The sequence below is a fragment of the Antechinus flavipes genome, chromosome 2 (genome assembly GCF_016432865.1).
Source record: "Antechinus flavipes isolate AdamAnt ecotype Samford, QLD, Australia chromosome 2, AdamAnt_v2, whole genome shotgun sequence".
NCBI lineage: Eukaryota > Metazoa > Chordata > Mammalia > Dasyuromorphia > Dasyuridae > Antechinus > Antechinus flavipes.
The window spans coordinates 346,266,058-346,283,823 of NC_067399.1; positions in this window are offsets into that span (position 1 = coordinate 346,266,058).

The following is a 17,766-nucleotide window of genomic DNA, read 5'->3' on the forward strand; positions in this document are numbered from 1 at the left end:
TGATAATAGGCTCAAAATTATAGATACATGACTTAAACATAAAAATTCAGATAATAAACAAATTAGTATAGCAAGAAAAGAAATATTTTCTGTAATTATGCATAGAGGATTTCATGATCAAAGAAAGATTAGCAAGCGTTGTAGAAGATAAAATGGACAGTTTTAATTTTAAAAAATGAAAAGGTTTTCTATAAACAAAAATAATAAATTTTATATTAGAAGGAAAAGTTATTTAGGGAAAATCTTGCAACAGATATCTGAAGAAAGCCTAATATTTAAGATATGCAAAGAACTCATTCTAACATAAAAATCAGACCCATTCCCCTAAAATGGTAAAATGATGTAAAAAAAAGATGTTTTCAAAGGAAGAAAAAATGTCAAGAAACATGAACAAATTCCAAATGATTAATAATTGGAGAAATACTAATTTGTACAAGTCTGGGATATCACCTTATAACCACCAAATGGGCAAATATAAAAGAATAAAAAGGAAATTAGAGTTGTTGAAGGAGTTCTTTAAAATTAGACATATCAATAAATTGGTTTTAAAGCTAGGAATTGGTTCATTCAACTAAACATTTATTTATAGTTATGTTCAAAAAGTTATTAAATTGAATGTATCCTTTGACTTACCAATAACACTACTAGACCTATATCTCTAAAATAAGGAGGAAAATGACCTATATGTACAAAAACATGTATAACAGTTTTTTTAGTGGTTAAGTACTGGAAATTAATGGAAGGAATTGCAACAATTTGCAAAAAGTAGATTGCAACAATTGAACAAATTGCAGTATGTAAATGTAATGGAATATTACTGTACCAAAAGTAATGATGAAAGGAGAATATTTGAACTAACTGCTGCAAAGTAAAGAGAGAAGAACCAGGATAATACTTCATATAATAAAATAATATCATTTAAAGATCTTTTAAAAATGATAGCAGTCTAAATAACTGTTGATTAGAGAAATGCAGATTAAGACAATTCTGAAGTACCACTGCATACCTCTCAAATTGGCTAATATGACAGGAAAAAATAGTGATAAATATTGGAGGGGATATGGGAAAACTGAGACACTAATACTAATAATAATTGGTGGAATTGTGAACTGATCCAATCATTCTGGTTAACAATTTGGAACTATGCCCAAAGAGCTATCAAACTATACATAATCTTTGATCCATCGGTCTATATCCCAAAGAAATCATAAAAAGGGAAATGGACCTACATATGCAAAAATGTTGGTAGCAACTCTTTTTGTAATTACAAGGACCTGAAAACTGAGTGGATGCCATCAGTTGGGGAATGGTTGAATAAATTATGATATATGAATGTAAATAGAATATCATTGTTCTACAAAAAACTATCAGCAGGATAATTTCAGAAAGACCTGGACAGAGTTGATTGAACTTATGCTAAGTCAAGTTAGTAGAAAGAACCAAGAGAACATCGTACACAACAAGAATAAGATTATGTGATGATAAACTCTGATGGACTTGGCTCTTTTAAACAATGAGATAATTCAGGCCAATTCCAAAAGACTTGTGATGGAGAGAGCCATCTGAGCCCAGCACGAGGACTATGGAGACTGAATGTGGATCACAAGATACTATTTTCACCTTTTTGTTTTTGTTTGTTTGTTTTTTCTTTCTTTCTTACTTTTTCCCTTTTTGGTCTGATTTTTCTTGAGCTACATGATAACTGTAGACATATGTTCAGAAGAAGTTCACATGTTTATTCTACATTGTATTAAGTGCTGTCGCTAAGGAATGGGGATGGGATAGGAGGGAGGCAGGAATAAAATTTTGGAACACAAGGTTTGTAAGAGTGAATGTTGAAAACTATCTTTACATGCATTTTGAAAATGAAAAGCTATTATTTAAAAATTGGTAGCACTTCTAGGCAATTTGGGAATTGACTATAATTCTAGAGAACTGAAAGTGTTCATATTCTACCTAAACAATGAAAGTGAGCTGATAAATACAAGGAGCAAAATGAGGTATTATTTTTTGAAAATGGTCAATATAGGGATTTGTTTTGCTCAACTATATCTACTTAATGTAAGGATTTTATTGAAGATTAGAAGATAATTAGAAAAAGGGGTATTAAAGCAGAAAAAGAGGAAAAGCAAGAAAAGAAGTATATTGAAATGTGAACATGTTCAGTAAGAAACAGAATAAAATGTCAGCTTTGAAAATAACATTTATAATTTGCTGCATTGTTACTTAGAAAAAGTGTTGTGTGGATATATGACTGTGGTACAATAATTTTTTTTGTTTTACATTGCATATGGAAATGATTCTTTCATTTGGTGTTCACTGCATTCAGAATGAAAAAAAAGTGAATTGTCCAGCACTGCAACAGTTTTTTTTTGAAGCATACCTGCTAATAGTCTCAATTTTTCTTGTCAAAGATTCACCAGGTTTTTTTTTTAATTGTTTAACTTCTGCACAATATTTTCTTCCTTTCTTTCAGCCCATCCACCTCATCACCAGTCTATGGTAGCTGTATCTTCTTTCCAGGTCATTCTTAGGATATCTCAATATATACAATAAATAGAATGCCCAGCCAAAGAAAATTGCTACCTTTCAATGTCACCAATTAGGTACAATTTTTAGATTAATTATGGGAAACAGTCCATCATGGATTTTCCTTGACACCAGAAACCTAAGGCCATTGTGTATATATGTGTGTATACATGTATGACCTTATGTGCACATAATGCAACACAAGTGTATATATACATGCATATTCACATGTGCATGTGCATGCCCACATGCATTGTGTAAATATATATAATCTGCATATATACATGCCTACACATGTGTATGCATATGCATGGCAAAATCAAGTTTTTTAACCCCCAAAAGATTATCCACAATCAGATTATTAAGCCTATAAAAAAGACTGTACACCTATGGTATTTACCACTTAATGCAGTTTTTTTGTCTAAGTATGTCTGAAAGACGGACTTCAGAGATGGATTTTATTTCTTTATATAAGCATTAGCAATCAACCATTTATTTATTGCATTGATGCAAAAGACTACTTTTATTTCTGTCATCACTTCCTAGTCCAGCCAGGGGTGACTGGTGTTTCATCCACATGTGCCTCTTCCCTCATCTTCTTTTTTTTGTCTTATATCAACATATGAGCCAACATTCCTTGGCTGAAAGAATGTCTCCCTGTGACATTTTGTTGGGTCTGTCATTCTAGAATTGCAATTGAAGTATTGTTTTAAAAAATTGAAGAGGAATGCCAGGTGAGTTTGACTGAATGTTTCTTTAGTCTGGTATATTATCTGTGTCCCCAGAAATCAATAAGGCACAGACTTGCAACAACTTAATAGCAAATTATTTAAACAATTATTTACAATCAGAAATGAGAAACATATGAAGGAATACCTAAGTTGAAATTAATATTTTATCCACAAATTAACAAATGTAAATTCATTGCTAAAAAAAGAAACCCAAGTGTTCAAAAAGCACTTCAGCATTATTTAGTTGCTGAATGGAGAGATGACTATGAAAAACAACATTTAATTAGAAACTAGTAACTAGAAACTAGTAACATCTTGTGGAGATTTTCCTTCTCAATGCTCTTTCCCTCTCATTCATCTCTCTTCTGTTCTTATCTTTCCTCCTACCTCCTCAGATATAGTACACGATGCCCTAAGAGAAGTAATACTGTGTCAGCCTTTTTATTTGTTTAGGGTAATTTTAAAATTATCTTTTAGCTTATGGAACTAATTATTGATAAATTTTTATATTATTGGGCTACTTTTTTCTACTTCTGGTTTCTGTGTGAAAAGAACCAAAGAAGAGAGAAGGACTTAAGCCAAACAAGGCTTAAATCATGTAGATGATTTGGACATATTTGGACTAGTAAAATATGTATGAAATTTTATTTGGGAAGTAGAGATTTGGCAAAATTAAGGAGAATTTAACTAAAACTTGTGAAAAGATTTCCAGACTCAGATACATATCCAAATAATAATTTAATTTGCAAGAGAGCAGGATCAAGGGTAAATAAGGAAGGTATAAAGAAACTAAGAAAAATCAAGTAATAATAAGGAATAAAACCAGAAAGGGATAGACTTAGGATGGAAAAGGTAGCTGGTAAAAGAAGATAAATGATAAAAATTAGTTGGAAAAATTAGTTAATAGTATTGAAAGAGTGGACTGTTGGGCCTGACATTCCCATGAAATAGATATTGAAATAAGAATGAAAAGGAATTAATATGCCTGTCTATAAACTTGTTGAGACTTTGAAGAGCTTTTTTTTTTTAAAAGATACCAAACAATAGAAATTTCTTTTTTGATGTTCTTATATTCTTAAGGTGACCAAACAAGAACTTCTTCCCTAACCACCCCACCCACAAATTCTTTGCCCCTCTCCTGCCCTCAGAACTCACAGAGAGAAAAAAGAGAACAAAAAAATTGTTTTAGACACCACTAGCCAAACTCTAGCCCCCTAAACCCTAACTATGGGCATGTGACAGACTTCTCTCCTACTCTCTAGTACCCAAGGATGATAAATAATTGGAGAAGTGATAATGAGGCCAATAGAGGAAAAGAATAATCAATAGGGAGGCTGAGCATCCTTGCAGAGTGATGTCCTGAATCTCCATACCCCCAAGATCATGGCTAAAGGGTGGCCCATACTATCTACCATTGCTAAGAGATAGATGTGGGCAGAGAAACCTGAGAGAGAATGAATGAAGGCAAACATCCAATTTTAAACCAACACAACAAACAACCTGCAAACAAACAACTTCATCCATTGAAAACAGTTCTCATAGAGACATTAGAGTTCTGAATTTGGTTCCTCTAGGTTGCTCTCAGCCTCACTCCTGGCTCTGGCCAAGTAGGTGGCCGATCCCTGCATCTCATCCTTATCTTTCTTGTTCTCTTTTTCATTATCCTCTTTGTTCTCCTTTTCTTCCTCATCTCTCTATCATCATTGTCCTTTCCAGTTTCTTCCTCAGTTTTTTCCTCTGCTTCCTCACAATGCTATTTTGTCTCATTCTGATATTTCTTCATCTTCTTCTTAGTCTTCTTTGTGGCCTCCCTGGTCTCTTCACTAAAGATTTCATAGACATAAAAGTTTTTCAGGATTTTCAGTATGAAGATGCATCCACTTACCCTTGTAGTCAGGATTGTCAATTTGTTGGCACTTGCATTCAGCCTTGTGTTCAGGGTACTGGTGGCTCCTAGTCCCCATCCATCTCTTCATCGCAATATTCAAGTTTTTGAACATCAGACTCAGGGGATGTTGTAGAAATGATGAGATCCATAAAGGAAAATTACCATCCCATTCTAGACTTTATGAAAGAGGACAGGAAATGTGAGCATTGTTTAACTTTTTTTTCCCCCTGAGGCAATTGGGGTTAAGTGACTTGCTCAGAGTCACACAGCTAGGAAGTGTTAAGTGTCTGAAACCAGATTTGAATTCAGGTCCTCCTGACTTCAGGGCTGGTGCTCTATACACTGTGCCACCTAGCTGCCCCCATTGTTTCACTTTTTTTCTAGATTTTGAAAAAAGGAGGTAAAATATATTCTAAAGAATCCTAAAGACACAACTGAAACTGAGATATTAAGAATTAGTGAAGCAAAACAAAAAAAGAAAAAAAAGAAAGAAAGAAAGAAAGGAAGGAAGGAAGGAAGGAAGGAAGGAAGAAAGAAAGAAAGAAAGAAAGAAAGAAAGAAAGAAAGAAAGAAAAAAGAAAGAAAGAAAGAAAGAAAGAAAGAAAGAAAGAAAGAAAAAAGAAAGAAAGAAAGAAAGAAAAAAGAAAAATGGGGGGGGGGGGGGAACGTGAAATACCTAATTGGGAAAACAACTGACCTGGAAAATAGATCTAGTAGAGACAATCTAAGGATTATTGGATTTCTTGAAAATGATGATGAGAAAAAGAGCCTAGACACTATTTTTTAAGAAATCATCAAAGAAAACTGTTTGGGTGTCATAGAATCAGAAGGCAAAATAACCACTGAAAGAATTCACCAAACACCTCCTGAAAGAGACGCCAAAATTAAAAATCCAAGGAATATCATGGCTAAATTTCAGAATTCTCAGACCAAGAAAAAAATATTACAAACAGCCAGAAAAAAAAATTTCAAATACTGAGGAGCCACAATAAGGATCAGCCAGGATCTAGCCGCTTCCACCTTAAATATGAGAATTGGGGGGAGGGGGGGGAGGAGGAGAATTCCTCTGGTTGGATTCTTAGGTCTTATGTGAAAGAATTCACAACCCTGAAATCTGTGTGGCAAAAAGAGATTTATTGGCAATGAGAAGCGAGCTTGCAAGGAAGACAGAATTCTTATTGGGCAAAAAGTCCTGTTAGGAAGATAAAGGTTAACACTGAGAAGAGAATATCTTCACCAGTGAGCAAAAAGTCCTGGCAGAACAGCTTGCTAAGAAGACAGCTTCCTCGGCAAGCATAATCCTGTTCAGAACTTCTGCAAAGACAATTTGACCAACCTTTGATTATATGGGTAAATCTTGGCCTGGGGCTGTGGAGCCGTTTGAGTTAACTATCAAGCAGAGCTCTCCAATTGAATAAAATCACTTAATGGGAGTTTGAGCTATTGGGAGCAGTTCCAGATAAGGAACCCTCAATAAAGGGTGTGAACATATCCCTAGTCACTACCTCCAATTAAATGATGCCACATAATTAGGTTCCCTGAGGGTGAGCTTCTACCAGAGGAGAGTTTGAGACCCAGGAACTTCCCCTGAGAAGGGGGAAGTTTCAGGGTTCACCCCCATTATTTCCCCCCAAAAGATTTCAGTTTACATCAGGTATACATAGAGAGTGCATGTATAATTTGATTTTACTGTTATATATATGTATACACACACACACACACACACACACACACACATGAAACTAGAGGTAGAAAGGGGATTGTATTGGGAAAAGGGGAAAGTGGAGGTAAAATGAGGGAGATTATATCTCATGAAGAGGCAAAGGAAACCTATTATATTTGAGGGAAAGAAGGGAGGGGGATGAACATTGTGTGAATCTAACTCTCATCAGATTTGACTAAAAGAGACATTATTAGATATATATTGGTTTCACAGAGAAAATTCTCTCATCTTATAGAAAAGTGGGAGGGGAAAGGTGTAATGTTCTCTGTTTCTGTTTTCTTGGGGTCTCTGGGGGCAGCCTTCAAGTTCAGTAACCACAACATGAACAGCCAAGTGTTAAAGTCCAAAAGTCTTTATTGTCTCCTTGTCTGAGGCCCAGTTAGCTTTCTTATGGTCCAGATTCTTTATTATCTCCTTCCTGGGGCTGGGCAGCTTTCTGGAGAGCCTTTCAGACCAGCCTTGGTCACAGTGGAGAAATGCAGAAGGAGAGTCTGCCACCAATAGCCTGACTGAAGATTGAATGAATGTCTGTCCTTGGTTCTGAGAGCTTGAGCTCCTGCCTGTCTTCTCTGCCCTCTGAAAGCTTCTCCTCTGAGGCTCTCAGTCCCTAATTATATGCTCCACACTGAGTATAAACCAATCCTTATATCTCTAGGAAAGCATTATTTGTTATAAGATTAAATCAGTCATACTGAATTAGAGTACTTATTAATCACCATGCTAAACTAGACAACCATTGTTTTTATCAATTCCACTGACTTAGCTCCTTGTTTCAAGTTCAGAGTTCTGGCCCATAATAGAAAGGGGAAAAGCGTAGGCTAAATAGAAGGGAAAACAGAAATAGTAGAGGAAAGGTATAAGAAATAGTGATTCTCAAGACAGAGGGTTAATTGAGTCAAGTGGTGCTCATAAATACAACACTGGGGAGGAAAGAAAGGGGAAAAGGAAAAAGAAAAGTATAATTTGGGGTGAATAAGATGGAGGAAATACAGAATTAGTAGTTTTAACTGTAAATGAATGGAATGGACTTTCCCATAAATCAGAAGCAGATAGCAGACTGGATTGGAAGCCAGAATCCTACACATTTAAATCAGAGAGATACATACAGAGTAAAGGTAAAGTGCTAGAGTAGAACCTATTATGCTCCAGGTAAAGTTAAAAAAAAAAAAAGCAGGAATAGCAATCCTGATCTCAGATCAAGTAAAAGCAAAGATAGATCTAATTAAAGGAGATAAGGAAGGAAACTACATTTTACTAAAGGGTACCATAGATAATAAAGCAATATCAATACTAAATATATAGGCACCAAGTGATATAGCATGAAAAGTCCTTAAGGAGAAGTTAAGAGAGCTGAAAGAAGAAATAGACAGCAAAACTATAATAGAGGGAGATCTCAACCTTGCACTCTCAGAGCTATATAAATCAAACCACAAAATAAATAAGAAAAAAGTTAAAGAGGTAAAGAGAATACTAGAAAAGTTAGGTATGATAGCTCTTTGGAGAAAAGTGAATGGAGACAGAAAGGAGTATATTTTCTTCTTGGCATTTCATGGAACCTATACAAATATGAAAAAAAAAATCAATGATATAAAGACCTCAAAATCAAATGCAGAAAGGCAAAAATAGTAAATCCATTTTTTCAGATCACAATGCAATAAAAACTACATTCAATAAAAAACCAAGGGAAAATAGACAAAAAGTAATTGGAAACTAAACAATCTCATCCTAAAGGATGAATGAGTGAAACAGCAAATCATAGACACAATCATTTCATCCCAGAGAATGACAATAATGTGACAACATACCACAATCTGTGGAATGCAGCCAAAGCGATAATAAAGGGGAATTTTATATCTCTATATGCTTACTTGCATAAAATAGAGAAAGAAAAAAAATCAATGAATTGGGCTTACAACTAAAAAAGCTAGAAAAAGAAAAAAAATTAACTCCCCCCAATCAAATATCAAACTTGAGATTCTAAAAATAAAAGGAGAGATTAATAAAGTTGAAAGTAAAAAAAAAAAAACTATTGAAAACTAAAACTAAGAGTTGGTTTTATGAAAAAACCAACAAAATAGATAAACCTTTACTTAATTTGAATAGAAAAAGGAAAGAGAAAAATCAAGTTGTTAGTCTCAAAAATAATTAGAGCAATAATTAGGAGTTACTTTGCTCAACTTTATGCAAATAAATTTGACAACCTAAGGGAAATGGAGAAATATCTACAAAAAATATAGATTGCCCAGATTAACAGAACAGGAAATAAATTGCTTAAATAGTCCCATTTTAGAAAAAGAAATAGAACCTGCTATTAATTAACTCCCTAAGAAAAAACCCCCAGGACCAGATGGATTTGCATGTGAATTCTACCAAACATTTAAAGAACAATTAACTCCAATACTATATGAACTATTTGAAAAAATAGGGAAACAATGACTTCTACCAAATTCCTTTTATGACACAGACATGGTCCTGATACCAAAACTGATACCAAAAGGATGAAAACAGAAAAAGAAAATTAGAGGGGGATGGGGTAGAGCCACAATGGTGGAGAGGACATAAGCTTCTTTCTGAGCTCTCCTACTACCCTCACATTAACAAAATTCAGCCTCTGAAATAGTGCTAGACTGACCAAATTCAGGAATATTGGGAGTGAAGTAAATTATCAGCAGAATATAATTTTGAAGATCACCAGAACAGGTGAGTTTTAATCAGGCACGTGCACGGGAGGAGGCCAAGCATAGACACAGAGACCAGAGCACGATGAGCAAACCAGGGCAGGGTACAGTCTCCTCAGGTTGGAGAATCTACAGGAAGGACTCCAACACAGCTTTGGCTACTCAGCCCTGGTTGCAAGCCAGTAAATCAGCAGAGAAGTTATAAAACATCCAACACAAACACAGAGGGTAAAGAGTGTACCCTAAAGTGCCAGAGACTCATGGGACTTGGCCAAGCTCACCCAACACCTGGAGTGACCAGCATAATCCCAGCACAGCCGCTGATCCCAAGGCAGCCACTGTCACTTCCTGGTCTGTAGAGGAAGCTTGGAACCTCCTTGCCCTAAAAGCAGATCCCAATTTTTTCAAAATGACTCAAAAGGCAAAGCAAGCTGTAACTATAGATAGCTTTTGTAGTGAAAAATAACAGATTACAAACCCTGAGGGGACTAAAAGCAGATTGTCTCCAGATGAAGCCACAAAGGGTGATATAAACTGGCCCCCATCACACAAGGTTCTCCTAGGTGAAATTAAAAAGAATCTTAAAAGAGAGCTAGAAGAAAAATGGGGTAAGGAAAGGAAAACTGTGCAAGAGAGTCTGGAAAAGGCACATAACTAATTAAGAGAAAGATTTGATAAAGTGGAAAAAGAAAAGAACTCCCTAAAATGTGAAATGGAAAAGGCAAAGAACTCCCAGGAAAACAGAAGTTATGAAATGGAAAAAGAAAAGAACTCCTTAAAAAAAGTTCTGTGAATTGGAAAAAAATTCCATAGAACAAAAAAATTCATTCCAAAACTCAATTGGACAATTACTAAAAGAAGTAAAGAAAGTAAATTAAAAAAATAATTCACTAAAAATCAGAACTGAATAAATAGAAATATAATGACTCAAGGAGACACCAAGTCAAGCAAAACCAAAAAAATAGGAAAAAAAATGTTAAATACATGCTTGGGAAAACAGATTTGGAAAACAGATCTAGGAAAGATAATCTAAGGATTATTCAACTCCCTGAAAATCATGATGAAAAAAAGAGCCTAGACATAATTTTTCAAGAAATCATCAAAGAGAACTGCCCAGATGTTATAGAATCAGAAGGTAAAATAACTATTGAAAGAATTCATCGAACACCTACTGAAAGAGATTAAAACTCCAAGAAATATTGTGGCTAAATTTCAGAACCATAGGACTAAGGGACAATATTACAAGCAGCCAGGAAAAAAAAAAAAAAAAAAAAAAAACAATTCAAATACTAAGGAGCCACAATAAAAATCACTCAGGATCTAGCAGCTTCCACATTAAAGGATCAAAGGGACTAGAATCTGATATTCTGAAAGGCAAAGGAACTTGGAATGCAGCCCAGAATAAATTACTCAGCCAAACTGAGCAATTTCTTCCAGGGAAGAAGATGGGCATCCAATAAAACAGATGAATTCCATTTATTTTTGATGAAAAAAAACAGAGCTAAACAAAAAAAAATTGACTTCCAAATATAGGACTCAAGAGAAGCATAAAAATGTAAAAAGAACTCTTGAGAATAGTATTTCTGCTATTGGCATATGTAGAGAATGCATGTATAATTTAATTTTACAGTTATAAAAAAGGAACTAGAGGTGGCAAGGGAATAGTATCAGAAAAAGGAAAAAGTGAAGATAAAATGAGGGAAATTACATCTCATGTAGAGGCAAAGGAAACCTATTACACTTGAGGGAAAGAAGGGAGGGGGATGAACACTGTGTGAATCTTACCCTCAGCAGATTTGGCTCTGAGAGAAAATATTAGACATATTTGGTTTACAGAGAAACTTCTCTCACCTCATTGAAAAGTGGGAGGGGAAAAGTGAAAAGGGAAGGGATAGGCTAAATAGAAGGGAATACAGAAATAGTAGGGGAAAGGTATAATAAAGGGTGGCGGGGAGGACTCTAAGGGTCAAGGATTCAAAAAGGGGAGGGGTGCTTGAGGCAAGTGGTGCCCATAAGTTAAATACTGGGGATGGGGATAAGGGGGATAATCTGGGGATAATAAAATGGCAAAAAATTCAGAATTAGTAGTTTTAACCATAAATGTGAATGGGGTGAACTCTCCCATAAAGCAGAGGAGGATAGCAGACTGGATTAAAACCAGAATCCTACCATATATTGTTTACAGGAAACACATTTAAAGCAAGGTGATAAATACAGAGTAAAGGTAAAAGTATGGAACAGAATCTATTATGCTTCAGGTAAAGTAAAAAAGCAGGGGTGGCCATTCTGATCTCAGATCAAGCAAAAGCAAAAATTTATCTCATTAAAGATGTAGAGGGCTGGGACTCTGAAAAGGTGTACTTGAATCTAAGACAGCAGAGTACTTAAGGCTAAAGTACTTACTTAATGTGAGATAATGGTTCTATAAACATATACTTAGATGATACAGTGATGTGATGACTTTCCTCAGGATTGGCATTTGCTGAATGTGTTGTGGTGAGGTAATTGTAGGCAAAGACTGGAAAGCTGAGGGAGAAGGTCAGGGGCTTTCTGCCACAACACCCTCAGGAGCGAAGACTTCAGGTTCCAGACTTCATATTCCAGGCTTCATCTTTGATAAGCCAAGTGGCAGTTTGCCTGCCTCCTTCACTTCTCTTCCTAAAGACCAGGACTTTGACTGATCCTGATTCTGACTGAACTTGAGGCCCTCCAGAGAGCTAGCCTGGACATTATAAAAAGAGATAAGGAAGGAAACTATATCTTACTAAAGAGTACCATAGATAATGAAGCAATATCAATATATGCACGAAGGTATAGCATCTATATTCCTAAAGGAGAAGTTAAGAGAGCTGAAAGCTCAGCAAAACTATAATAGTGGAAGGTCTCAACATTACACTCTCAGAACTAGATAAATCCAACCACAAAACAATTAGAAAAACGTTAAAGAGGTAAATAGAATACTAGAAAGATTAGGTATGATACATCTTTGGAGAAAACTGAATGGAGACAGAAAGGAATACACTTTCTTCTTGGCAGTTCATGGAACCTATACAAAAATTGACAATATATTAGGACATAAGGATCTCAAAATCAACTGCAAAAAGGCAGAAATTGTAAATGCGTTCTTCTCAGATCACAATGCAATAAAAACTACATTCAATAAAAAGCCAGGGGACAATAGACCAAAAAGTAATTGGAAACGAAATTATCTCATCCTAAAGGATGAATGAGTGAAACAGCAAATCATAGACACGATTAATAATTTCATCCAAGAGAATGACAATAGTGAAACAACATACCAAAATTTGTGGAATGCAGCCAAAGTGATAATAAGGGGGAATTTTATATCTCTATATGCTTACTTGCATAAAATAGAGAACGAGAAGATCGATGAATTAGACTTGCAACTAAGAAAGCTAGAAAAAGAGCAAATTAAAAACCTCTAATCAAATATTAAACTTGAAATTCTAAAACTAAAAGGAGAGATTAATAAAATTTAAAGTAAATAATTATTGAATTAATAAATAAAACTAAGACTTGGTTTTATGAAAAAAATCAACAAAATAGATAAACCTTTGGTAAATTTGATTAAAAAAGGAAAGAGGAAAATCAAATTATTAGTCTTAAAAATGAAAAGGGAGAACTATTAACTAAGGAAGAGGAAATTAGAACAATAATTAGAAGTTACTTGACCCAACTCTATGCCAATAAATTCAATAACCTAAGTGAAATAGATCAATACCTACAAAAATATAGGTTGCCCAGATTAACAGAGGAGGAAGTAAATTGCTGAAATAGTCCCATCTTAGAAAAAGAAATAGAATAAGCTATTAACCAACTCTGTAAGAAAAAATCCTCAGGACCAGATGTTACCAAACATTTAAAGAACAATTAGCCCCGGTACTATATAAACTATTTGAAAAAATAGGGAATGAAGGAATCCTACCAAATTCCTTTTATGACACAGACATGGTACCCATACCTAAATCAGTTAGGAAGAAAACAGAAAAGGAATATTATAGACCAATCACCTTAATGAATATTGATGCAAAAATATTAAATAAAATATTAGTAAAGAGATTACATAAAATCATCCCCTGGATAATACATCATGACCATGTAGGATGTATACAAGGAATACAGGGCTAATTCAATATTAGGAAAACTATTAGCAATAACCAAATTAACAAAAACTATTTGATCATCTCAACAGATGCAGAAAAGGCATTTGATAAAATCCAACATCCATTCCTATTAAAAATACTAGAGAATATAGGAATAAATGGACTTTTTCTTAAAATACTTAGTATCATCTATTCAAAACCATCTGTAAGCATCATATGTAATGGGGATAAACTGGAACCATTCCCACTAAGATCAGGAATGAAATAAGGTTACCCACTGTCACCATTACTATCCAATATTGTATTAGAAATGCTAGCTTTGGCAATAAGAAATAAAAAGAGATTAAAGGAATTAGAGCAAGTTATGAGGAAACTAAATTATTACTCTTTGCAGATGATATGACGGTATACTTAGCAAACCCCAGGGAATCTATTAAAAAGATATTAGAAAGAATCCACAACTTTTCCAAAGTTGTAGCATACAAAATATAACCACATAAATCATCAGCATTTTTATACATCACTAACAAAATCCGACAGCAAGAGATACTAATAGAAATTCCATTTTTAAAAATCTGTCAATAATATAAAGTATTTGGAAATCTATTTGCCAAGGGAAAGTCAGGAAATATATGAGCAAAAGTATAAAATACTTTCCATACAAATAAAATCAAATCTAAACAAGTGTAAAAATATTAAGTGCTCTTGGATAGGTCGAACAAATATAATAAAGATGACAATACTACCTAACCTAATCTATTTATTTAGTGCTATACCAATCAAACTCCTAAGAAACTATTTAGCTGACCTAGAAAAAATAACAACAAAATTTATCTGGAAGAACAAAAGGTCAAGAATTTCAAGGGAACTAATGAAAAAAAAATCAAATGAAGGTAGCCTAGCTGTACCTGATATAAAACTATATTATAAAGCAGTGGTCATCAAAACCATTTGGTATTGGCTAAGAAATAGACTAGTGGAATAGATAGATTCACAGGACAAACTAGTCAATAACTATAGCAATCTAGTGTTTGACAAACTCAAAGACTCCAACTTTTGGGATAAGAATTCACTATTTGACAAAAATTGCTGGGAAAATTGCAAACTAGTATGGAAGAAACTAGGCATTGACCCACACTTAGCACTGTATAGCAAGATAAGGTCAAAATGAGTTCATGACCTAGGCATAAAGAATGAAATTATAAATAAATTTTTAAAAACATAGGATAGTTTACCTCTCAGGCTTGTGGAGGAGGTAGGAATTTGTGACCAAAGAAGAACTAGAGATCATTATTGATCACAAAGTAGCTAACTGTGATTATATTAAGTTAAAAAGTTTTTGCATTAACAAAATTAATGCAGACAAGATTAAAATGTAAGCAATAAACTGGGAAAACATTTTTTAATTCCCAAGGATCTGATAAAGGTCTCATTTCTAAAATATATAGAAAATTGACTCAAATTTATAAGATTTTAAGCCATTCTCCAGTTGATAAATGCTCAAAGGATATGAACAATTTTCAGATGAAGAAATTCAAATTATTTCTAGTCATATGAAAAGGTGCTCCAAATCACTATTGATCAGAGAAATGCAAATTAAGACAACTCTGAGATACCACTACACACCTCTCAGATTGGCTAAGATGACAGGAAAAGATAATAGCAAATGTTGGAGGGGATGTAGGAAAACTGGAACTGTGAACAGATCCAACCATTCTGGAAAGCAATTTGGAACTATGCTCAAAAAGTGATCAAACTGGGGTAGCTAGTTGGTGCAGTGGATATAGCACCAGCTCTGAAGTTAGTAGGACCTGAGTTCAGATCTTGTCTCAGACACTTAATACTTCCTAGCCATGTGACTATGGGCAAGTCACTTAACCCCAATTGCCTCAGGAAAAAAAGATATCAAACTGTGCATACCCTTTGACACAGCAGTGCTTCTACTGGGCTTATATCCCAAAGAGATCTTAATGGAGGGAAAGAGACCCATATGTGCAAAAATGTTTGTGGCAACCCTTTTTGTATCGGCAAGAAACTGGAAACTGAATGGATGCCCATCAATTGAAGAATGATTGAATAAATTATGGTATATGAATGTGGTAGAATATTATTGTTCTGTAAGAAAGGATCAGCAGGATGATTTCAGAGAGGCCTGGAGAGACTTACATGAGGTAAGAGAAATGAGCAGAAGTAGGAGATCATTATATAGGTCAACAGCAAGACTATACGATGATCAATTCTGATGGACATGGCTCACTTCAACAACGAGATGATTCAAACAGTTCCAATTGTTCAGTGATGAAGAAAGCCATCTAACCAGAGAGTACTGTGGGAACTGAATGTGGTTCACGACATAGCATTTTCACTCTGTGGTTTCTTGCTTGCATTTTCTTCTTTTTTCTTCTTCTTCTTCTTTTTTTTTTTTAACTGGTTTGATTTGATTTTTCTTGTGAAGCACAATAATTGTATGAATATGTATGCATATCTTTGATTTAACATATATTTCTATCATGTTTAACATATATTGGATTACTTGCCATTGAGTGGAGAGAGTGGGGGAAGGGAGGGAAAATTGGACCCAAGAACCCAAGGTTTTGCAAGGGCTAATGTTAAAGAATTGTTTATGCTTATATTTTGAAAAATAAAAAGCTTTAATTAAAGAAAAGATACAACTGAAACAATAGAACAACAATTCCAATAAGGAAACAAACTGTTTTTTTTTTTTGAAGCAACTCATGTACATAGATAAAGAAAACACCAACCAATTTAGATTTTAAAAAGAAATGTATCAAAGATAGATGTAATACTAGGTAATAGGGAATGAACAGAAGACTGCAGCACAGTACTGCAAAAAGAGTGTCATATATACTAAAGTTCAGAAAGAAGTGAAGCTAAGGAGAGAAGCTAAAGAAATGAGAAATAGTATCTTTAGATATATTAAAGAGCTGCTAAATTATTGTTTGCCTCTGTTAAAAGTAGGACAGCCTTTATGCAAATAAAGCAAATGAATTTAGCCACAAAAGTGACTAAAAGAAAATTAGGAAGCAAAGAGATTATTAGAAGAGTGCCTAGCTGTTCTTGATGAATTCAAATTGCATCATTCAGATGAACTACATATCCAGGTTCTGCAAGAACAGGAACATATGATTATTGCCCTTGCATAGTGATATTTGAAATATTATGGAAAACAGTAAATGCCTCACAAGACTGAAGAAAAGAAAATATCCTGATGGTTACAAAAGTAGGGGAACAGTCTACAACTGTTTAAAGTTTAGTGAGCTTGACTTTGATTTCTGGGAAAATTCTAGAAATGATCATCAAAGACATGGTTGTCAAACAACTAGGAAGGAAAGCCTTCCTTCCTACAATTTTACAATTGTAAAAAGTCAACATGATATAATCAAGAACAGGTCATTACAGAATAACTTAATTTCCTTTTTGCATAAAATTAGTTAACTAGTAGACAAGAGAAATACTTTGATATTTTTTGCTTAGATTTTTGTGTTCACTAAATAAAGCTTTTGGTAAATAAGGTTTTGTTTTTTTTTTTTTTTTTTTTGATATCTCCAGTAGTTTCTTAAATATAGCATAGTATCATTGGAATTCTTCTCCTTTCTATTTCAGAGAGCAATTGTATTATAGTAAATAATTTTTTAAAAGGTAAATTAAAAAGAGGGGAATTAGTAAAACTGAGTTTTATGACAAAAAAGTGAAAATATCTACATTGTAGCACATTTGTGGGCCTTCTACTTCTACAAAGAGGAATAGTAGTAATATCTCTTCATCTTTTTTTAAAATAATGCTTGTTCTTTTTATATTTCAACATTCACTTATAATTATTTTGTGATTGTAATATTCATTTAAATTATTGTAATAATTGTGTCTCATTGTTGTAATCATTATTTTCTTGGCTTTGCTTACTTCACTCTGCATCAGTTCATGTAATCTTTTCTTTCTTCTTTCTATTCTCATATTTGTTATATCTTACAATATATCAATAGTACGTTATATCATGTACCACAACTTGTTTAAGCCAATCCCCAATCAATGAGCATCTAATTCTTTGTTATCATACATACAAAAAATGCTGCTA